A 22,184-nucleotide genomic window follows, 5' to 3' on the forward strand; every position below is an offset into this window, starting at 1 on the left:
GGGAGGTTGTCTCAAAGTAGAATTCCTGGGTTGAGCACTTAAATAATATCTGAAAATGAGTGCAAAGCACAGAAAAGATGGGCAATATTCATTTTCCCTCACCTTTGCTTCAATAACACTGCACCCAATTTTTCTCAGTGGCTTTTATGCTAGCTATGCATCATTATGCTCAAAAGGACACAACAATGTAGATTACATGCAACTATATGTCAGATGGCTCTGCACACAGATTTCATGTAAATCACTCTACACAGAGATCAGGGGCAGACTGCTACCATAAAAACCTGGCACTAAAGCTTCCAGGATTATCATGTAGTCACCATCATTACTTCAGTTTAAAAATGTCACAAAAAGCAAGTTCTGGAAAAACTTTCTCCTTGTCTGACAAAATATAGGGGCCCCAAAGCAAACCTTTGCACAAGGCCCCTGCAAAGCAAACACTGCTGTTGTGGATAATTGAACAGGGTTGTGATATTTAACAAGCACGTTGGCTCCTGGTGCTAACTAGAAGAAAGACAGTTGAAGCAGCGGGATATGCTAACCACCAGCATTTCACTAAATTGTTCGGCTTACACTGAAATGCTGTGTTTGTTTTCTGTGAGCTAGTCACTTCAGACAATAACAGACAATGCAGATGACCTCTGTTAGCCTGAAAGAAAGCAGGAGCCAAAAAATGTTGAGTGCGTTGGTAACCTTGACTGCCATTAATAGTACTGGCTCTATGGTGCAAGCTGATTGAAAAAGCATTTGTAGCAGTTAGAACTGATCTGCAACTACCTCCATACTATCCTGGAGCCTACAGAGCCAGTTTAGGTGGTAACTGTTAGGCAGATGGTTAGGGACGGGCACAGAGACCGGGGAGGCGATGGGCAATCAAAATGGCAGGGGCATTGTTCCCAACATTGCCCAGGCCTCCTGCCATTTTGTCCAGGGCAGGGAAGGCTGAGGATTGGCCAGCAGATCTGGAGGCAGAAGCCATCCCTGAAAGGGATGGCATCCCCGATGGTGGGCAGTTAATTGGCTGCCTGCCGTCAAATGGTTTCCGAGATCTGACAGAGGGCCGAGGTGGGCTCTCCCCCCGCCTTCTGGCCCACTGCTGGGACACCCATCGCCAGAATAAAGTGCAGCCCACTTTTTCCGTCAACTAGTCACAATTAAAGCATTAAATATATTGATAAGGGTGCTTTCAAAACAAAGCTCAGCATTGACTAATAGAATCTTGGAACAGGTCACTTTGTTAACCTCTTTAAGAATGTTCTTGTTCAGTCGAACACTTGGAAATAGCTCCTACAAAGTCAGTTTCCCTATGATATTAGTAAAAATCATTCTATTGCTTTGTAATTACAAAAAGATTCCCATCCTGTTCTGGTTGAATCCAGAAAGTACGTGAAAGAACATGTAATATTAACGGTAAAATCAATCATATTAATGAACCTAAATTTCCTGTACAATTATAAGTAATAATTTAATGCACTTTATCTTACCTATACAATTAATTTTCATACACCAAAACACTTTATATTGGATAAAAAATTAAAATATATTAAAAATTCCATCAGAAACTGGTTGCTTCTGGATCTTTAAATTGAGTATTTAAGCCCCACTCTTTTATGCTAGCTGGAAGTCCACTAAACATTGGAAATATCAACAGGCTTGCTAAAGGCCATCATTTGCATCTGCAATGCATAATTAATGAGGCTTTCATTCAAAAGTGGCAGAAGTAAATTGCGCAGGCATAGAGCGCAAATGGAAATAAGCTTGGGTGTATTTTCACAAGGCACTGGACAGAAGTGCTGATTGCTCAATTTCCCAGCCCCCAACATTGAAATTTTATCAGCAGTAATGAGTTGCCAATCAGAAAATGTTTATTGCGATGCCAATATAGCTTTTTTTTTCTGAAGGTAAACTTATTTTAAATAAACAGATGCATTTTAAAATATAATTATGCCCTAATTACTATTTGAAACATGACCAGGATGACAAACAATGGACAATGATCCCGGAAAGCAACAGTTTATGAGAGAGGTTCTGATAGGTGTGCTTTAACATTAGAGGCTGATATTTTAATGGCTCTGAGAATATACTAACTAAAATTATTTAAAAAGTGTTCTTAACAAATAATAACTACCCAAGAATTAGCACCAGCTGAACAGAAAATACACCTTTAAATAGTGAATTTGGTGCCTCGGTCCATAAAAAATACTTAATCTGTATCTCTTCCGCTCTGCAATTAACATACTTGTTTCCCACTCTGGTTAATTCAGTCAAGAATGTTATTTAAGAATAAGTACTTGAAATGCATTGCAATGCAAAAATTCAAAATTACAAACACAAATTTGGGCAAGAGTAATCCAAAGGATAGGTAGAATCCAATTAAAACAGCTAATATATAAGAGCTTTGTATATACATTTTCCATTTTGCTAATACTGTGAAGAAAAAAGCGATTATTTTCTGCAGCACATCTTTTGTCTGATGCTCCTTCTGAAAAGCACCCAAGTGCAACAGGCTTACAGCTACAGCATTAGCACGTGGGGAGATATAAAATGGCTCTATTCACAATGTACTTATCCAGTGCCTTGTCACATCAAATTTTGTACCAATAGCCAACAAGAAAAGTAATTGGCTACTTGGTTTTTCTGTGTATTGGTTAAGGGAAGAATGTTGGCCAGACACACCCTTCTTCGAATAGTTCCTGAGTATCCTAACGTTCATCTGAACCACTGGAATAGACACATGGGACCGCAGTGTAATGTTTCAATCGAGAAACAGCACCTTTGACAATATAACACTTCTTCAGTACTGCTGCTTGTTTGTCTAGGAGCTCAAACTCTGGCATGGGGCATAAACCCACAAACCTCAAATCCAGAGATGACAGTCCTACCAACTGAGCCAGGCTGGCACAATATAGTTTAACATCATGTTTACAGAAGGTCAATACCTAGAAATATTAAAGCATGTATCATATAAATAATAAGCTCCTCCAACCCTGAAAAAACCCACGCAGGGTGAAGGTGAGGAAACCCAGCCTAGAGCCCGAGTCATTATGAGGCTGCTCATCAAGATACCACTGTAATCTGTTTTTTTCTTCTCCTTTGCTAGGTATGCCACAGCAACTATAGACAGATCCCAATAAATCAAGAGTGCCAGCACTTCACTGCATTCACAGTCATTCATTTTATCCCTCCCAAGTCCCAGCTCAGAGACATCCATTTTGGAGGATTTAAAGAGTGACTTAGAAGAGAAAGGCATAGCATGAATGAAAAGACCCAGGCACATATATGTCAAAAGAAATGGAGCAATGTGCTGTCTGCAGAGCAAACAGATGCCCATTATTGGTTAATAAAAGCAAAATACTGCAGATGCTGGAAATCTGAAACAAAAACAAAAAATGCTGGAAATACTCAGCAGGTCTGGCAACATCTGTGGAGAGAGAAGCAAAGTTAACGCTTCAGGTCTGTGGCCTTTCATCAGAACTGATCTGATGAAAGTGTTGATGATAGGTCACAGACCTGAAACGTTAACTTTGCTTCTCTCTCCACAGATGCTTCAGACCTGCTGAGTATTTTCAGCACTTTTTGTTTTTGGTCCATTATTGGTTGCTGAGTCTGGAAATCTGGAGCACATGGTATTTGTTTTCTAACAGTGCTTTCTAAGCATCAAGCAGTTGTGTGTTCAATGTCATGACAGCATATTGCAGATGGTGAAGGAGCCCACTAACAACTGGTGCAATCTTTCATTATTGTTTTACAACACTCCAGTCATTCATGATGTATACAGCAACTCTAGGGACATTGGCAGTGAAGTTTCCTGTACCAGAACCCCTAAGGCAGACTGTTCATAGAGGTCTGGGGTCCCAGAGTGTAACAACGATCTCTTCTAGCTTTGACAGACTTGGGAATTGGTTACACAGAACCCTTAGACAAGATTTAACTGAGTGCATTGGTGTCATTACGCCCACTATCAGAGGCAGTGTTTAGTATCAGGGAATGGCTAGAATTGCATGGTTGATGGTGCTGCCTTTGAGGACACATCTGAACCCTGCTTCGCACCTGCTCCAATGTTGACAGAGATACCAGAAAGTATTCAGGTCCTGGTTGCACAAATGGCAACAGAAATGGCATGGCCAGCAGCAGGTCCATCTCAGAAAAAAAACAGATAGAAGTGAGTGCCACCTCAATTCCAAGAGATTCTTTTGTGCACACAACAGGCAGGAGCCTCATTTACTCCCACTATGGAGACAGCACTGTGAATAGCACCAAACTGAGCATAAGCATATATCTCACACACTATCATCAATGTTAACACATCACTTATACAAAATATGGTAAGAAATCCAGTTGTACTGAAATCAATATATGCACAGAGATTAAGAAAATGTGCTTGCATGTCTCATCAGGAGCCCTGATTCATAAAATTTTGAGCTTCAGGAAAATTTTAGACACAGTACCCGATGAAGATTTGAGAAAGATGTTGATAGAACTATTAATGTAATTGGCACATTTACATGAGAAGGTGTCACATATGTCCTGAATGGCTCTCACTGTTGGCTTTGGGCTCTTTGCATGCTTTTTCTGCATCTCTTTGTCATTCTCTTAATGTGCCAGGCCCGTTCCTCCTCCAGGGACTTCATGATGATGCCGCTTTGCAGTGCAAAGTTCTTTGAAACCCTAATTAGGTTGTACTGCACAATGCCCCAGTTCTACCCAGGTACCTGAAGTGTTGCTTCAACATGAAATGGGGTGTTCAGTGATTACTCTGGTGGATGAATGAATCTCATTATATCCTTATTAAACTGGCGTGCTGTGATACTGCACATTTGCCACAAATGGGGCTGAATTTTAAGGGATCGTTGGAGACGAGAACAGAGGTGGGGTGTGGGAGGGGGAGGCATACAATCGGGACAGAAGATGTCAGACCAGAAGTCCGACGTATTGACATCCCTTCCGGATTTTACTGTCAGCGGCTGACATGGATGGTGGACTTCGCACATCCACGCTGTGGAGAGGCAATTAAAGTACTTAACAGCCCAATAGACAGCAATTCTATTTACTGGCTCCGATTTAACTAACGGCACATGGGAATCACAGAGTTTCAGAGCATCACCTGGTTAAGGGAGGCAACAATGAGATGGGAACTCAGTGCTGGCTTCACTGGGAAGCCATCGGGTGATACACATTGCTTGGCAGGAGAGTGGAGAAAGGAAGGCATTGGTAATCACTGTCAGGAGTAGGGGAAAAGGTGCCAGCACTGTGGGGGAGCCATACCTGGGTGCCATTAGGGCAGTGTCACCTCATCAGAGGTGACAAGTGAGGAAAATTGGGGGGGACATCTGCCGTGAAGGCCTTGCACTTCGGGAGAGGCAACCTGTCATGGGCCTCATTCACCCTGGCTTCAGGGCCCCCGTTAAGGAGAGGCAGCAGCACAGAGGGAGGGAGGTGCAGGCACCAGCAGGGGTTGGGATGTCAGAGAAGGATGCAGAAGGGCCTGTCAACAGCCTCCTGCATGCATAAGGAGCTACCCTCCAGAGAGGGTCTACCAGCTGAGGCTCAACTACCTGCAGAAATCCGAGCGGCAGTGTCTCCAAAGACTTCGCCTCTCCAGGGAGGGCGTCATTGATCTGTGTGCCATGATGCAGGATAAACTGAGCCCCTTGGGAAGTGATGAACACCCGATGCCAGTGTCGTTGAAGGTCATCATGGCACTGAAGATCTATGCCACTGAATCATTCCAGGGATCAACTGGAGATATATGCGGGATTTTGCAGTCTGCAGTGCAACAGTGCATCAAGGAGGTCACCAATGCCCTTTTCAGGAGGGCTAACGACTGTGGATCAGTGCGGAAGTACAGAAAACAGTTAAGTCGAGAGGGTTATTAGGGATCGGGACTATTGCTGGATTCCCCCAGGTGCAGGGTGACATTGACTGCATGCATGTGGCCATCAAGGCTCCTGCAGACCAGCCAGCAGCCTTCAACAACAGGAAAGGCTTCCACTCACGCATTGTACAACTGGTCTGGGTGTGATGGAGAGAGGCTGTCTACTAATATTCATTATAATCCCACAAACTCCCACAGTTACCTCGACTACACTTCCTCACACCCTGCCTCCTGTAAGGACTCCATTCCATTCTCCCAGTTTCTCCATCTCTGTCGCATCTGTTCTGATGATTCAACCTTCCACAACAGTGCTTCTGATATGTCTTCCTTTTTCCTCAACCGAGGATTCCCCCACAGTGTGGTTGACAGGGCCTTCGACCATGTCTGACCCATTTCCCGCACTTCTGCTCTCATCCCTTCCCCTCCCTCCCAGAACTGTGATCGGGTTCCCCTGTCCTCACTTTCCACCCCACCAGCCTCCATATCCAAAGGATCATCCTCCACCATTTCTGCCACCTCCAGCATGATGCCATCACCGAACACATCTTTCACTCCCCTCCTCTGTCAGCATTCCGAAGGGAACGTTCCCTCCACGACACCCTGGTCCACTCCTCCATCACCCCCGATACCTCATCCCCTTCCCATGGTACCTTCCCATGCAACTGCAGGAGGTGTAATCCCTGCTTTTTTCCCTCCTCTCTCCTCACCATCCAAGTCCCCAAACACTCTTTCCAGGTGAAGCAGCGATTTATTTACACTTCTTTCAATTTAGTAAACTGTATTCGCTGCTTACAATTCGGTATCCTCTACAATGGGTAGATCAAACACAGATTGGGTGACTGCTTTGCGGAACACCTCCGCTCATTCCACAAGCATGACCCCGAGCTTCTGGTTCCTTGCCATTTTAATTCACCACCTCATTTTCACGCCCAAATTTCTATCCTCGGCCTGCTGTCATGCTCCAGTGAGGCTCAATGCAAGCTCAGGGAACAGCACCTCATCTTCTGATTAGGCACTTTACAAACTTCTGGACTCAACATTGAGTTCAACAATTTCAGACTATGATCCCCATTTTGACTTTTTTTTTTAAACCATGTGCCAGTCTTAAACTTGTTTTTCATGTTTTTGCTTTCAGACAGAGCTGTTCATTATTCTGCCACTAACATTCTCTGGACAAATGCTTTGTCTTTTACTACAACTATTACCACTCCCTTTGCCTTCTATTCCATGACATCTTTGTCATTTAATCTCTCCTGCCCTCCACCCTATCACAAACCTTCCTTTTTGTTCTTCTTCCCCCCTCCTCCCTTTCACTTTCTCAAACCCTATTTACATTTCTAACCTTTGCCAGTTCTGATGAAAGGTCATCAAACTGAAATGTTAACTCTGTTTCTCTCTCCACAGTTGCTGCCAGACCTGCTGAGTATTTCAAGCATTTTCTGTTTTGATTTCAGATTTCCAGCATTGACAGTATTTTGCTTTTATTTTAGTGGATCATTACAGCTGTCTGGGTAGGGAGAAGTAACTTACATAATGAGGTGCTGTTGATCCTAAGTGTGCTGCTCCATAGCAGCCAGTTGCTTGGTGATGCATGTGCCAATTTACCCCCAAAATGGTCACCAGAGCGCAAGCACAGCTTTGGCCATGTCAGACGCCATTTTGGATGCACAGGGAGCATCTGCCGTAAGTATGCAGAGTAGCCAGGCTGTGACATCAATTAGCATGTAATGCTGATAAAATGCCAAAACTGTCATTTTGGAGCTCGCGCACCAGCTAAAGCCCTCAACTCGGAGATGTACCGTAACCGAAAGTGATTCCACTCCCTCAACTCCCAGATGGCGTGTGACCCTATGCAGCATATCATGGTCAATGACCAATATTCTGGCAGCATTCTGCAGTAGTCCACTGTACCATCTGTATTTGAGCCACTACGACAAACCAGAAGGTGGCTACTGGACATCAAGGGCTATCTGCTGACTATATGATTCCTAATTTCGGGGTGCATACCATGCACACATGGGCAGCATGCATATAACGAAACCCATGCTGCCATACGAAACGTGATCGAGCAGACCACTGGCATGCTGAAAGAATGCTTCTGCAGCCTGCACCACTCTGGAGGAGCTGTGCAGTACTCAGCAGGGTACTTGTCAAAATGTGTCATTGTCTGCTGCATTCTGCACAACCTCTCCAGCATCAGGGCACAGACCTTACCATCAACTATATGGTGACCGGCTAGAGGAGGAGGTGGAGAAGGAAGGGGAGAGGAAAACCAACACTGCCCTTTCTGGCCAGGCTGTTCATGATCGACTCATCCAACAGCAATACCACTGAACACAACCTCAATTCCCCATTCACGAAATGTCCCACACCCTACCATCCCTCTGTTACTGACCATCACCATCTTGGCCATAATGCTAAAATCAAAGCCACCACAAAACAAACATGCCAAACCAAAATTGTAAATCAAGCCATGCCATATTGCATACAGACATCAACTAATCACCCCTTCTGCATTTCCTTGATGTCTGTTTTCCGTGTGCCTTTGCCTGTCCTAGTCCTTCTCTGCAGTGCTACCCAGTGGCTGCAGCATGGCTGGTGGAAGGCTGCTAACTTTCAATGGGGGGACTGCAGACTGCTTTGCAGGATGACCTTGACATCTCTGGCCTGAGAAGGCCTGGCTTTGGACTGCACCAGCTCAGAATGAGCAGCAGCAATCTGGGCTGGCTGGCTGACAGGCAACAGCAAAGCACTGGTGGAGTGCCAGTGGTGGGAGAACAGGTGCTGTCATCTTCTGGGGTGGTGCTTCAGCAATTCTAGTAATCTGGAAGTAAGATTGCTGGACTACTGTGACATCCTGCAAGGTCCTTTGAACACTGGTATCCGCAGCATGATGGCAGCAGTCTGAACTCTTGCATGGCAACAAGCTGAGATTGCATGAGGAAAGTCTAAGCTTCCTCTGCAGGACTCAAACATTGGATGGATTCTGCTTGTGCTGCAATGGAAGCTGAGGCATGACTATCAGACATGACATCATGGTTGGGTCCACAATCGTGCTAATGGAACTGGCCACTACTTCCACATTGCAAAGGATGGGCTCCAAACCTTGTGCAAAGCCTTGTGTTAAGTTGGTGCCGAATTCTTCCATGCTCCCTGACATTGACGACAGGCTTTCTGGCAGGCCTGACAATACATGAAGCATTTCATTGTGCATATCCATCAGCCTTTTTCCAAATGTTGCCCATCAAGATGCCCATCTGAGTCATCTACAGCAGAATTAATTTGTGACCTTGTCCTCTGGCAAACTGGCACCTGCGCTAACCTTGTCCCGTGCCTTCACTGCAGGATACTTATGCCCAATGTCTCTCCACATGCAGATCCCACCTCTAAGCTATCCTCTAAAATATGCGCAGTGTCAGTACCTGAGCTGGTGGCTACAAACATAAGAACATAAGAAATAGGCACAGGAGTAGGCCACTCAGCCCCTCGAGCCTGTTCCACCATTCAGTAAGATCATGGCTGATCTGATTGTGGCCTTAACTCCACTTTCCTGCCTGCTCCCCTGAACCCTTGACTCCCTTGTAGCTCAGAAATCTGTCTAACTTAGCCTTGAATATATTCAATGACCCAGCTTCCACTGCTCTCTGGGGAAGATAATTCCAAACAGGAATGACACTCAGAGGAGAAATTCCTCCTCATCTTCGTCTTAAATGGGAAACCCCTTACTCTCAAATTGTGCCCCCTAGTTCTAGATTCCTCCATGAGGGTGTCATCCTCTCAAAATCTACCCTGTCAAGCCCCCTCAGAATCTTATATGTTTCAATAAGATCACCTCTCAATCTTCTAAACTTGTATAGGCCCAACTTGCTCAGCCTTTTCTCATAGACAAACCTCTCATCCCAAGAATCAGCCAAGTGAACCTTCTCTGAACTGCTTCCAATGCAAGTATAACCCTCCTTAAATAAGGTGACCAAAACTGTACACAGTACTCTTGGTGCAGTTTCACCAATCCCTTGTACAATTGTAGCAAGACTTCCCCACTTTTAAACTCCATCCCCCTTGCAATAAAGGCCAACATTCCAGCTGCCTTCCTAATTACTTGCTGTATCTGCATGCTGACTTTTTGTGATTCACGTACAAGGACACCCAGGTCTTTCTGTACAGCAGTATTCTGCAGTCTCTCTCCATTTAAAAAATAATCTGCTTTTCTATTCTTCCTGGCAACGTGGACAACCTCACATTTTCCCACATTATACTTCATCTGCCAAATTTTTGCCCACTCACTTAACCTTTCGATATCCCTTTGCAGGCTCTTTGTATCCTCCTCACAACTTGTTTTCCTACCTATCTTTGTATCGTCAGCAAACGGTAGATGGTGAAATTTGAATTCAATAATCAAAAAAATCTGAAATTAAAACGTTAGTCTAATGGTGACCATGAAACCATTTTGTTGATTGTTTGTAAAAACCCATCTAGTTCACTAATGTCCTATGGGAAGGAAATCTGCCATCCTGGCATGGTCTGGCCGACGTAATTCCAGACCCACAGCAATTTGGTTGACTCTTAAATACCCTCTGAAATGGCCTAGCAAGCACTCAGTTCAAGGGCAATTCAGGATGGGCAATAAATGCTGGCCTAGCCAGCGACGCCCACATCCTATAAAAAAAAACTGGCTACAATAGTCGGTCCTTTCACCCAAGTTATTAACTATGAGAGTGAATGTCAATGTTTCTTTTCCATCTCCTGCTCTTCCAGTTCTTTCTGAAGCACCACTGCCTGACCAGATTGCAGTTCTGGGGCATCTGAAAAGAAAAAGGCACAAGGGTAGGGCTGTCATCAGGGAAAGTGGGGAAAGCAATAGGTGCATGCTTAACACCACCTCCAGCTTGTAAATCAGAAGTGGTTGTGGAATGAGCGGCATGTGAGAAGGCGGATTAGGTATGAATACCATCATCTGCAGTCATCCTCAGTCATGGTGCCCATCCCCCTTCAGCTAGCTTCAGCTGCTTCTGGTTATGCACCAACTTGTCCTGCAAGACAAAGTGAAATGAGTCAGTGAATGCGGCACAATGCGTTTGAGTGATGTGCCTGTCATGGTTGAACAGCTGGCACAATGCTAAGTGTGTGAGGGTGAGGTGAATCATATGAATGTAATGTATGAGTTGTGATTGATAGAGATTGTTCATAGGTGAGTCATGGGAGTGAATTGAAGCAGTGTGTGAGGCCAGTGGTGTAGTTGGTGGGATATGGTATTTGACCATTCGTGTGAAGTCATTGAACTTCTTTCAGCACTGCATTCAGGTCTTCGGGGTTAGACTCCTGGCATTGACTGCCATGGCTATCTGCTCCCACTGCCTTTGCAGGTTATTCTGGGGGCCTTGTGGTCCCCTATGGTTAGAGGACCTCCCTCCCTGTGTCTACCTCCTCCACCAAGACGTCCAGGGTAGCATCAGCGAAACTTGGAACACACTCTCTGCCTTGTATGCCATAATTCAATGTTCTGCTTGTTCACACTCTCTCCTGCAATCAGCTCCAACACCTGCTCCAGCCAGAATACACCTGCCCTTTCGTGCAGACTGGCTTTAAGTAGTGCATGCTAGCTTTAAATGGTACTAGCATTGCACAAACTTAGTCCCCCTGCTGAAGCATGCAGCCACTCAGCAGTGTGTTCAAAGCTGGCTGCATGCAGCTATCATGCAAAGCAGCAGGCAGCATGACGTTTGTGTGCTGCCTACATCGGAAGCAACGGTCGTGGGTTATTGCAATACCCATGTTCATTTTTGGGCCCTGTCCGATTATACAACTTCAAAGTGAATTATTTCCTTTCCATGTAAGAAGAAAAACTTGCATTTATATAGCACCTTTCATGTTTTCAGAATGACCCAAAGTGTTTCACAGTTAATAAATTTATTTTTGAAGTACAATGACTGTTTTTATGTAAGCAAACAAGTCACTCAAGTTACGAATAGTAAGGTCCCACAAAAAGAAATGAAGTGAATGACTAGTTAATCTGTTTTTGGTAGTATTGGTTAATGGATGAGTTTTGGACACTGGGAGAATTCCTTCCTCTTCTTCAAAAAAGCGCTATGGGATATTTTATGTTCACATAAGGCCTTGATTTAATTGTTCATCCAAAAGACACCACCTTCAACAATGCAGCACTTTCCCAGTACTGCACTGAAGTGTCAGCTCAGATTACGTGCTCAAGCACTTGAGTAGGACCATAATACTACAACCATCTGACCACTTGATGTGCCAGTATTATGTAATGCATGACATAAAGTCTCACGGGTACAATATATAATGCTCTGAATTTTCAGGAATCCTGTTAATCTATAAAATTGCAAAGCTTTTCCACACTGTTATTAGTTGTTCATGGGGAAGGTGATTTAAATTGATTGTTCGAATGAATAAGGCATTGGTCACTTGCTTGACACATTTGTGCCCAGCTGATTGGCTTCCAGAAAGAAGAAAGGACAAACTTGCATGCATTTCATGATTTCAGGTTGTCCCAAAGCATTTCATAGTTAATGAAGTAACTTAAAGTATAGTCACTGTTACAATGTAGGGAGATAACTGCATATAGCAGAGTTCCATAAACTGCAAAGAGATAAATGTCCAAATAATCTGTTTTGGTGATGTTGATTGGCACTTAGTGCCTGAACAAGGGACCCAGCATCAGGAAGGGGGGGGCCCACTGAGAGCCCTGCACCTGCCCTTGCTAGTGACCCCAACCCCTCCCCCCCCCCCCAAAACACCACTCTCCCCGTGACCTCCACCCCACGGGTCCCCTACCGCCCTGACTTATCTGTGGCCTGGGTTCAGTGCCGCTCTGGGCCTCCGGTAGGTGCTCCTCTGCCAGTAAGCACCACCTGCGCAGTGGTGCTGCTCAGTGTAAGAGCTGCCAGCCTCTGATTGGCCGGCAGCTCTTCAAGAGCGGGACTGCTAGTGACAGGGTCTTTGATCCTGTGGAAGGCCCACCACTGCCCACTGAAGTGCCGAATTGGCATTAGATTTGGCAGGTCTTCCAGAGAAGAGATGATGCGGGGTTCTCAGCATTGCTTTTTCCAAACGTTGAGATCCCTATCGCAAGCGTAAAATCCCAGCCATTGAGTAGACTAGGCCTAAATTCCTTAGAGTTTAGAAGAATAAGAGATGCTGTAATTGAAACATATAAAGTGCTGCGGATGCTCAGTCGTTGAGTATATATGAGACAGAGAGTGTTAGATGTTTGGCCACGAAGGAAATTAAGGGATATGAGAACAGTGCAGAAGGTGGAGTTGAAGCAGAAGACCAGCTATGATCTTGTTGACTGGTGGAGCAGACTTGAAGGGCCAAATGGCCTACACCAGCACCTATTTCTTATGTTCTAACGTAACTGCAAGTGCTTCTGTTTGTAGATTCTTGATGGGAATCTCAAGCAATTGGTGCACATTGCCTCGAGTGCAGTCAGACCTGAGATTTCCTTGAGGAAACCAATTGTACTTGTGGATCTGTTCAAAAATCAGCAGCACAGCAATTGCCACAAGAATCCTACAAAACATAAGTGAAAAAAAAATAAGTTTATAAAATGAGCTTTATAAACATTTTTCTATATATAGCTTAGCACCAAACAAACCTGGATGCCCAGTTTAAATGGGTAAGTCATGGTAACAGTGTTAATCAGATGAAAATGACAGACAATAACATGTGCTCTGTCATGATGTAATTTGCAATCAGCATACAAATGACAGGAGGGGTGGTAATTTCTACACAAAATCAGATGTGGTAAAAAGTGGTCAGAGAATCAGCATTACAGGTCTCTGCCCAAATTTCTAATTGGGTTCACTGGATTTATACCCAAACATTGGGTGACCCACTTTAGAGAATCTATCATATGTCTACCAATACAAAAAGCAATCAATTCAATCCATCTAATCCAGACAGGAGCATGTACTTCAGAGAATATGTTAGTAAAAGTCTGGTACATAAAAAAAACTGTAGTATGGAAACAAATTAGGAAGTTATAATCTGTTGCTAGCATTTATATTACAAATTTACTACTTCACTATTTGACAAACACCCATTACATTACATTAGTCTAGTCCAGTAATTAAAACCAGAACTAGTGTCATGGCCAATTAATGTCCCCAGGTAGCATGCCCATTAGTTTTCCCATTAGTGAATTCAACAGTACTAATGGGATTTCCACCATGGGATGTTAATTGGGCATGACACAGGAATTGGTTCGGTTCTTTGCACACCCTTGCTAATGATGAAATTAATGAGCATTTTATTGAATGCTATCTCATCAAAGTGTATCTAGCCAATTCATAGAAATCACTGCTGTATTGCGAACACCATTTTGTATCTGTGAAGTTGTTGCATGTGTGCATCATAGAATTCACTGCAATATCATTAAATACTACCCTGACTCACTTTTTTCTGAAGCACTAACAGTTGTTATGCTAATTTTGTGAGTATTCATTTTAAATACAACTTTTTAACTTAAAATAACTATTGGCAGGTCAGGTCATAAGGTGTTACATTTTTCTCTTGTGTATTTTAAATTGACCAAATAAACATTTCTTCCTGCACTCCAAACTGACAACATTATTGAGTCTTTTACCATTTTAATAACAAACTACATTATCCTTTTAATATCATACTAACTTTTATACAGCTACAAGATGAAAGACATTGAAATTTATAAAGCATATATATGACAGATCTTTACCAGTTTGTCTCCATTTTATTACTGGAAAATTACATCTGTAATTGAGCTTCTGAATTGGTATTTTACTTGGAGTGGGTATGTTGACTTCATTTTACTTACAAGCTACACAGAGAAGTGCTTCCATGGATCTATTTTTAAGTTTGTTGACAGAAGATGGCCCTTCAAAACTACAAGAGTGGGCATCGGGGTTGATAAACATAGAGCATTCAAAACAGATTGAACTGTCAGAAATTCATATTGGGAAATCATGGACACCCCCTTTTACCCCACCCCAATTTTCCCTCCATTAAAATGAATATCTGGGAAATCACAGGCAACAGCACGCTTGTGATTTTCCAATATGCACTCCCAGCAGGCATGGCTTCAAGTCCAGGAGTATGCATTTCTAAAATGTATCCTATATTACAGATATATCAAACCTTTTACTCGATGTCAACTAGATTCAGTAAACTATTACCAAAGGAAGCTGATTGGAGATTTTTACAAAATGTTTAAATACATTGTCAGCATATCCTTTGCATGAAAATGCAGTGCTCATAATATATATAGAAACAATTTTCTTGCTCAACATATACTACAAAAATGAAAGATGTCAGAAAATGTAAGAGATTACTTAACACTTTTAAAACTAATTCATTCTACAATGGAAGTCCACAGCCTAGAAATTACTGCTGCCAATATTAGTGGATGATATTCCCATGACATTCCATTGTTCATTATTTCAAAAGGCATCAACCCATTTAAAATAAATGGGTTAATGCCTGTGGACAGAAGAATACCATAGGAATATGTGAAGCATTTATCTGTTACAACCAATTGTAATTTCTAGTCTATACAGTAACACGGAAAGTCATTTTTCTACAACATATACAAAATAATGGACATGTAAAATGAGTTTAGAAGGAAATAACAAATCAAGAAGCTCAAATAATGTAAGTCACAACAACAAAGATTCACACAATTACTTGAATCCTGAGACTGTTATATGATTTTCTCTTCCTCCTACCTAATAATTTTAACAATGGCCCAGATTTTGCTGTAGAAATAATGGTGAGGTTATCAGTGCCCACCATTATTAAGGAGTAAATCGGACAGCAACCTCTGCCATCCAGAAATGTAGTTAAAAGTGGAAATCAAGAAGTTGCTGTCTGAAACAAAAACAAGAAATGCTGGAATCACTCAGCAGGTCTGGCAGCATCTGTGGAAAGAGAAGCAGAGTTAACGTTTCGGGTCAGTGACCCTTCTTCGGAAGTTGCTGTCTGAGTTGCACTGCTTCTCCAGGCTAGGTACATTCCAACAAGAGGGAAAGGCGGGGAGCCAAAGCCAGGGTTCCTTGGATGACAAGGGAGATAGAGAATATGAAGAAACAAAAAAAGAGGGTACATGATGCATGATAGATGAATTCTTCAACCAAGATGCAGGCCAAATACAATAAGTTGAGAGGGGAAGTGAAGAATCAAATAAGACTGGCAAAGAGAGATGAGAATAGAATGGCAATTAACATAAAAGGTAACTCAAAAATCCTCTACCAGCATGTACATAGTAAGCAGGCAGTAAGAGGGAGAAAGAGGGTAAGGTTTGAATACTTAATGAGTACTTTGTATTGGTGTTTACTTAGGAAGAGACTGCTGAAAAAATATTGGTAGGAGCAGAGATGGTAAAGGTAATGGATAGGGTGAAAATTGATAGGCAGGGTGTAATAAAAAGGCTGGCTATGCTCACAGTGGATAAATTGCTGATCCAGATGGCTTACATACCAGGTTGCTAAGGGAAGTGTGAGTGAAGATTGCAGGAGGACTTGCCATAATCTTCCAATCTTCCCAGATAGAGGGAGGTGCCAGAGGATTGGAAAGTGGTGAATGTGGCACCCTTATTCAAGAAAGGGTGTAAGGACAATCCGAGTAACTACAGACTGGCCAGTCTAACATCAGTGGTGGGTAAGGTTTTAGAAACAATAATCATGGAAAAAATTAACAGGCATTTGGAGAGATTTGAATTAACTAAGTAAAGCAAGCCCGGATTTGTAAAAGGGAGATCGTATTTGACTAATCAAATTTAATTTCTGGTGAAGTAACAGAGAAGGTTGATGAAGGGACTGCACTGGATGCTGTCTATATGGATTTTAAGGAAGTGTTTGACAAAGTACCACATAAAAGACTGATGAACAAAATTGAGGCTCATGGACTAGGAGGATCAGTGGCAGCTTGGATAAAAAAAAAATTGCCTTAAGGACAGAAGACAGCGAGTCATGGTAAATGGCTGTATTTCATACTGGAGGGTAGCAGGCAGCATTGTTCCCCAAGTGTCAGTGCTAGGACCACAGCTATTTTTGATATATATAAATGGCCTGGATACTGGAATACAGAATAAAATTTCAAAAATTATCAATGATACCAAACTTGGAGTTGTGGCAGACAGTGTGGATGATACCAATAGACTGCAACAGAACATAGGTAGGCTAGCAGAATGGGCAGACAAGTGGCTGACTGAATTTAATACAGAGAAGTGTGAGGTGATGCATTTTAGCAGAAGGGATAGGGAGAGATTAAATGGCACAGTACTAAAGAATGTGCAGGGACAGAGGAACCTAGGGGTTCATGTGCTTAGATCTTTGAAGCAGGCAAGAAATGTTGAGAGAGTAATTAGCAAAGCATATGGGATCCTGGGCTTTATAAATATGGGGATTGAATTCAAAAGCAGGGAAGTTATGCTGAACCTTTATAAAGCGTTGGTTAGGCCATAACTAGAGTATTGCATTCAGTTCTGGTCACCACACTTTAGAAAGGATGTGACGGTCCTTGAGTGGGTGCAGAGGGCATTTACCTGAATGGTTCCAGTGATGAGGGATTTTAGCTGCAAGGTTAGACTGGAGAAGCTGGGACTGTTCTCCTTAGAGCAAAGGAGGTTGAGGAGAGATCTGTTAGAGGTGTACAAGATTTTGACAGGTTTAGTTAAGGTATACAAAGAAAACCTGTTCCCAAGGACTCGGGGGCACAGATTTAAGGTTTTGGGCAGGAGATACAGGGTGGATGAGACTAAGAACTTTTTTACGTAGTGAGTGGTAAAGACCTGGAACTCACTGTCTACAAGGGTGGTGGAAGTGGAGACGATCAATGAATTCAAAGGAAATTGTCTGGGTACTTGAGGAAACTAAAATTTCAAGGTTAACGGGATAGAGCAGGGGAATGCGATTGGCTGGATTGTTCTACAGAGAGCCGGCATGGACCTGAATGGCCTCCTTCTGTGCTGTAATGGCTCAATGACTCTATAATCTTTGCTAAAACAGTATCTCATCAAGAGATACGGCGTTTACATACTTGGAAAGGCATCAAGTTGCAGTACTTACCCACTAAATACCCACTAATCATGCCAGAAAAAGTTAGGGCTTTTCCATTTAAGTGCAAGTCAATTTTAACACTGTAATAAGTCTTAATTGTTGCCAAATGACCTCTCTGGCATGGAAAAGTTACTTTTAAAAATACAGAGTATCATTCCTTCAGATTTTAATTATTGTTGGAGATTGTAAAAAATTTAAAAATTAAACTTTTTTCTGTCACTTTTATCTCTCTCTCTCTCCTAATCCCATTTTCCCGTATGCATATTTCATTTTCTGTATATGATTTGGCGTTGAATTAAAGGTTCGAATTTCCACCTCCTTGTTTAGATTCTGAGCAGAGAATCTTTACTTGCAGGAGCGAGTGAATGAGAGTGGGTGAGGGGTTAAAAGCGCTGATATTGACAGCGTGTCAGGAAGCTCGCTCCAACCCATCAACTTCCGCATTTAACCGTAGTGCATTAGGATGTGTGCAAGCAACCCCTCGGGAGAGACAGGTTGTTAATTTCAAGATGTTAATTGCTCATTAAAAGTGATACTAATATGGGTTTTGGGATTTAACTTTGGGTGCATGGGTTTCCCAGGCTTCCTGGAACTTGTCAGTGAAAGCAAGGCAAGAAAATTAAAAAATACTTTGCGTTTTTCTTGATTTTACTTGCCAATATGTTTTCATGCCCTCCCTTTGCTTTCCTAATTTCTTTTTCAATTTTGCCCTTTTGCTTTTTATACCCCTCTAGGGTTTCTGTAGTATTGAGCCCTCGGTACCTGTCATAAGCTTTCCTATTTTTCTTTATCCTCTCCATCGTACTGGAAGGGAGGGGAAGGGTGACAGCAGAAGTGTGTGCAATAGATTGGACATGGTCAACAATGGTGGGGGGAATCCTTGGTTGAGGAAAAAGGAAAACACATTAGAAGTGGTAGTATGGAAAGTTGCATCGTCTGAACAAGTGCAATAGAGACAGAGAAACTGGGAGAATAGAATCAAGCCTGTGCAGGAAATCGGGTAGGAGGAAGTGTAGTCTAGTTAGTTGTGGGACTCTGTGGGATTATAGTGAACATTGGTTGATAGCCTATCCCCAGAAATAAAGACACAGAAGTCAATGAAGGGAAGGGAAGAGTCAGAGATGGACCATGTGAAGGTGAGAAAAGGGTGGAAATGGGAAACAAAGTCAATGAAATTTTCCAGTTAGGGGCGAGAGCAGGAAGTCGCACCGATACAGTCATCAATGTACCTGAGGAGGTGAGGGAGGAGAATTGAGTAGGACTAGAACAAGGAATGTTCCACATAACCACAAAAATGCAGGCATAGCTAGGACCCATGCGGGTACCCATAGCAACACCTTTTATTTGCAGGAAGTGGGTGGAGTTGAAGGAGACAGAGGATAAGCTTCCTGGACATGTCAGAACATCAGTGTCTCAGGAGGCTCAGGGTCTCTCGTTAGGTGGTAGCAGACATTTGCAGCCTGCTGAAAGAAGACCGGCTGCCAAGTGGACCTGGTGGCCAGTGGCTGTAAAAGTCACCACCGCCCTCAACTTCTTTGCCTCTGGATCCTTCCAGGGATCTGCCAGAGACATGTGCAGGATCTTGCATTCGTCTGCCTGTAAATACATTAACAGATGACTGATGCAATGTTTGTCTAGGCAGACAATTATGTACACGTTGCGTACACTGATGATGCCAGTCAAAATGAGTGGGCACTCAGGTTTGCAGCTCTGCCTGTCTTCCCACAGGTACAGAGCATCATCGACTGCATGCATATGGTAATTAAGGCAACCCCCAGATCACCCAGGAATGTTTGTTAACCACACGACTTCCACTCCATTAATATACAGTTGGTGCACACCCCAAAAACATAATTATGCAAGATTTCCATGCAGCTGCATGATGCTTTTGCCCTGCGCCAGCCTACCCTCCCTGATCTCCTCATGCCTCGAGTCAGACCTACCGGCTGGCTGCTTGGCAGCAAGGGAAACTTACTTAAAATGTGGCTGATGATACCTGTGAGGAACCCAAGCAATCAGACTCAGGAGCACTACAGTGAAAGCCATATGACAACTAGATGTGTCACTGAGCAAGGCACTGTCATGTTAAAGATGCGCTTCAGGTGCCATGACAGGTCTGAAAGCAGCCTTCAATACGCACCAGCCAGGGTCTCCAGAATGATCGTGGTGTACCGTGTTCTGCATAACATTGCGCAGCAGTAAAGTTTGAACCTTCAGGAGGACCAAAGTGCAGAGCACAATGCCTCTCGGATGAGGAGGAGAAATATGATGCAGCCAATGGACCAGCAGCGACACACCTGCCCGGGATGATCTCATAATGGCAAGCTCCAGTTAGGTTCCACCAGTGCACCCATCTGGAAGGCCACATGCTAAACTCACTCCCCCATCCCTTCCCCAGCACAAAGCAGTTCTGAAATCAAATAAGCATCCCTTTCACTACCACCCATTGCTCAGTGTTAAGTTTAGCCTTACCATTTATCACAATTGAAAAAGCTACTTGTCAGGCGGCGACCAAAAATGGGAAAGATTAGAAAGTGTGTAAACAAATATTTACATGACTTAAAAATGAAACAGAAACTTAACAATCTAACATTGTGTAGCACGCCCATGTGCATATACAGTAAGTCTGGCTCGAGGCACGAGGAGATCAGGGAGGGTGGACTAGCGCAGGGCAAATGGATCATGCAGCTACCCGGAAAATTTGCACGCCTGTATAATCATGTTATTGGGGTGTGCACCAGTTTATCATCATCATTTACCATCATCCCTCTAATGGCTTATCTGCACTTCCTCGGTACCAATGAGCTGGAAAGCACTTTGCTGAAAATCAGTGTGGCGATGAATGGCCAATGCTAAGGTTTCATCAATCCTATTTAGGGTGGCATTCATAGGGCTGGATCTTACCAGACCTTTAGTGATGGGCTGGGAGGTGGGGGGGTGGAGGGAGGCATAAAATGGAGAGGGACGGCAGGGGGTGGAGTGCCCATCTCCTTACCAACAGAATGGAATTTTACTAGGGGCAGGGAAGATCGAGGACTGTCTTAAGGGTGGGGTGGGGTGGGGTGGGGTAGCCCTCCTGATCAGGCACTCTGTGGCTCACGGAGGGCCTCCCCACTGACAAGAACGACCCCTGCTGGACACCCACCTGCCCTCACTAATGACCCTCCCCCACCTTAATGGGGCCAGCCTGAGTGGCCCCGGTGAGCCCGATCCCACTTACCTTAATTCTGGGGCCTCTTCCATGGCTGCTGCTCTGGGCCTCCTGCAGTACCAGCAGTGTCCACCATTCCCAGTGGTGTTGCTGGGTCTGAAATGGCCAGCAGCTTTTGAGGGTGGGCTTTTCACCTTTGAAGGCAGGCCTTGACGCAGGATTGACATTGAATTCCATCAGGGCTTCTGAAAATAGCTGCAACAATGTTGCCTCCACAATTAAATTCAGCCCATAGTGTGCAAGCCATTGGTGAGGGTCTGCATGCACTCGTACAATTGCCATGTTTGATGCTCCTTGCAGGTGACTACTCTTAGCATGGACAAAGACATTGGACGGAATTTTATGAGTTCCCGACAGCAGGACCAGAAGTTGTCGTAAATTCCACTTCCGCAGCAATTCCTGTTTCACATGTGATTTGTATGTAAATGAGCTGTATGGTGATGGGCATGGGGGACATGTGGGATCATGCAGCGGCGGTGGCCTTTCATTGGTGGAACCTGCCATCACTGCCCCATGCACCATGGCTACCACAGATATAAAACATTCTGTCCTTGCAGCCTCACGGATCAGTAGCCTTCCTTTCATGTAAATATCTTCAGACTAACTTAAATTGAAGCTTTCACTTAAATCAAAATGTTTTTGCCTCCCTTATTTTGTGACAGTCACCACCAACTTCATATCATTTATTTTACCTGCAGCCATGGTAGCCAACAGGCAGCATCCTGCCCCACGGTTCAGTGATACCTCCCTGCAGGTTCTCCTCCAGGCCGTCAGAGAAAGGCGGGAGGTCCTATTGCCTGAAGATGGATTGCGAAGACCCTCATGCCTTACCAAGGTGACCTGGATGGAGGTAGCAGAGGAGGTCTTGAACCGCGGGGTCACTGATAGAACATTGATGCAGTGCTGCAATTGAATCAATAACTTGCTCAAGTGGTCAAGACACAGTCACATCCCAGCAGCTGAGGGAGCATGTGCCAGCTGGGTCTCCTGACAATCGGAGGACGTCTGGGGAACAGGCCCCTCCTCAGCCACACGCGCATGATGA

General features: G+C 43.8%; 1 protein-coding gene across 1 annotated transcript in view; it reads right to left on the reverse strand.

Moving 5' to 3' along the window:
• ush2a (Usher syndrome 2A (autosomal recessive, mild)) overlaps window positions 1–22,184 on the reverse strand; it is a 1,262,450-nt gene that overhangs the window by 870,298 nt on the left and 369,968 nt on the right. The window lies entirely within an intron of this gene.

This window comes from Heterodontus francisci, chromosome 13 (genome assembly GCF_036365525.1).
Source record: "Heterodontus francisci isolate sHetFra1 chromosome 13, sHetFra1.hap1, whole genome shotgun sequence".
Classification (NCBI taxonomy): domain Eukaryota; kingdom Metazoa; phylum Chordata; class Chondrichthyes; order Heterodontiformes; family Heterodontidae; genus Heterodontus; species Heterodontus francisci.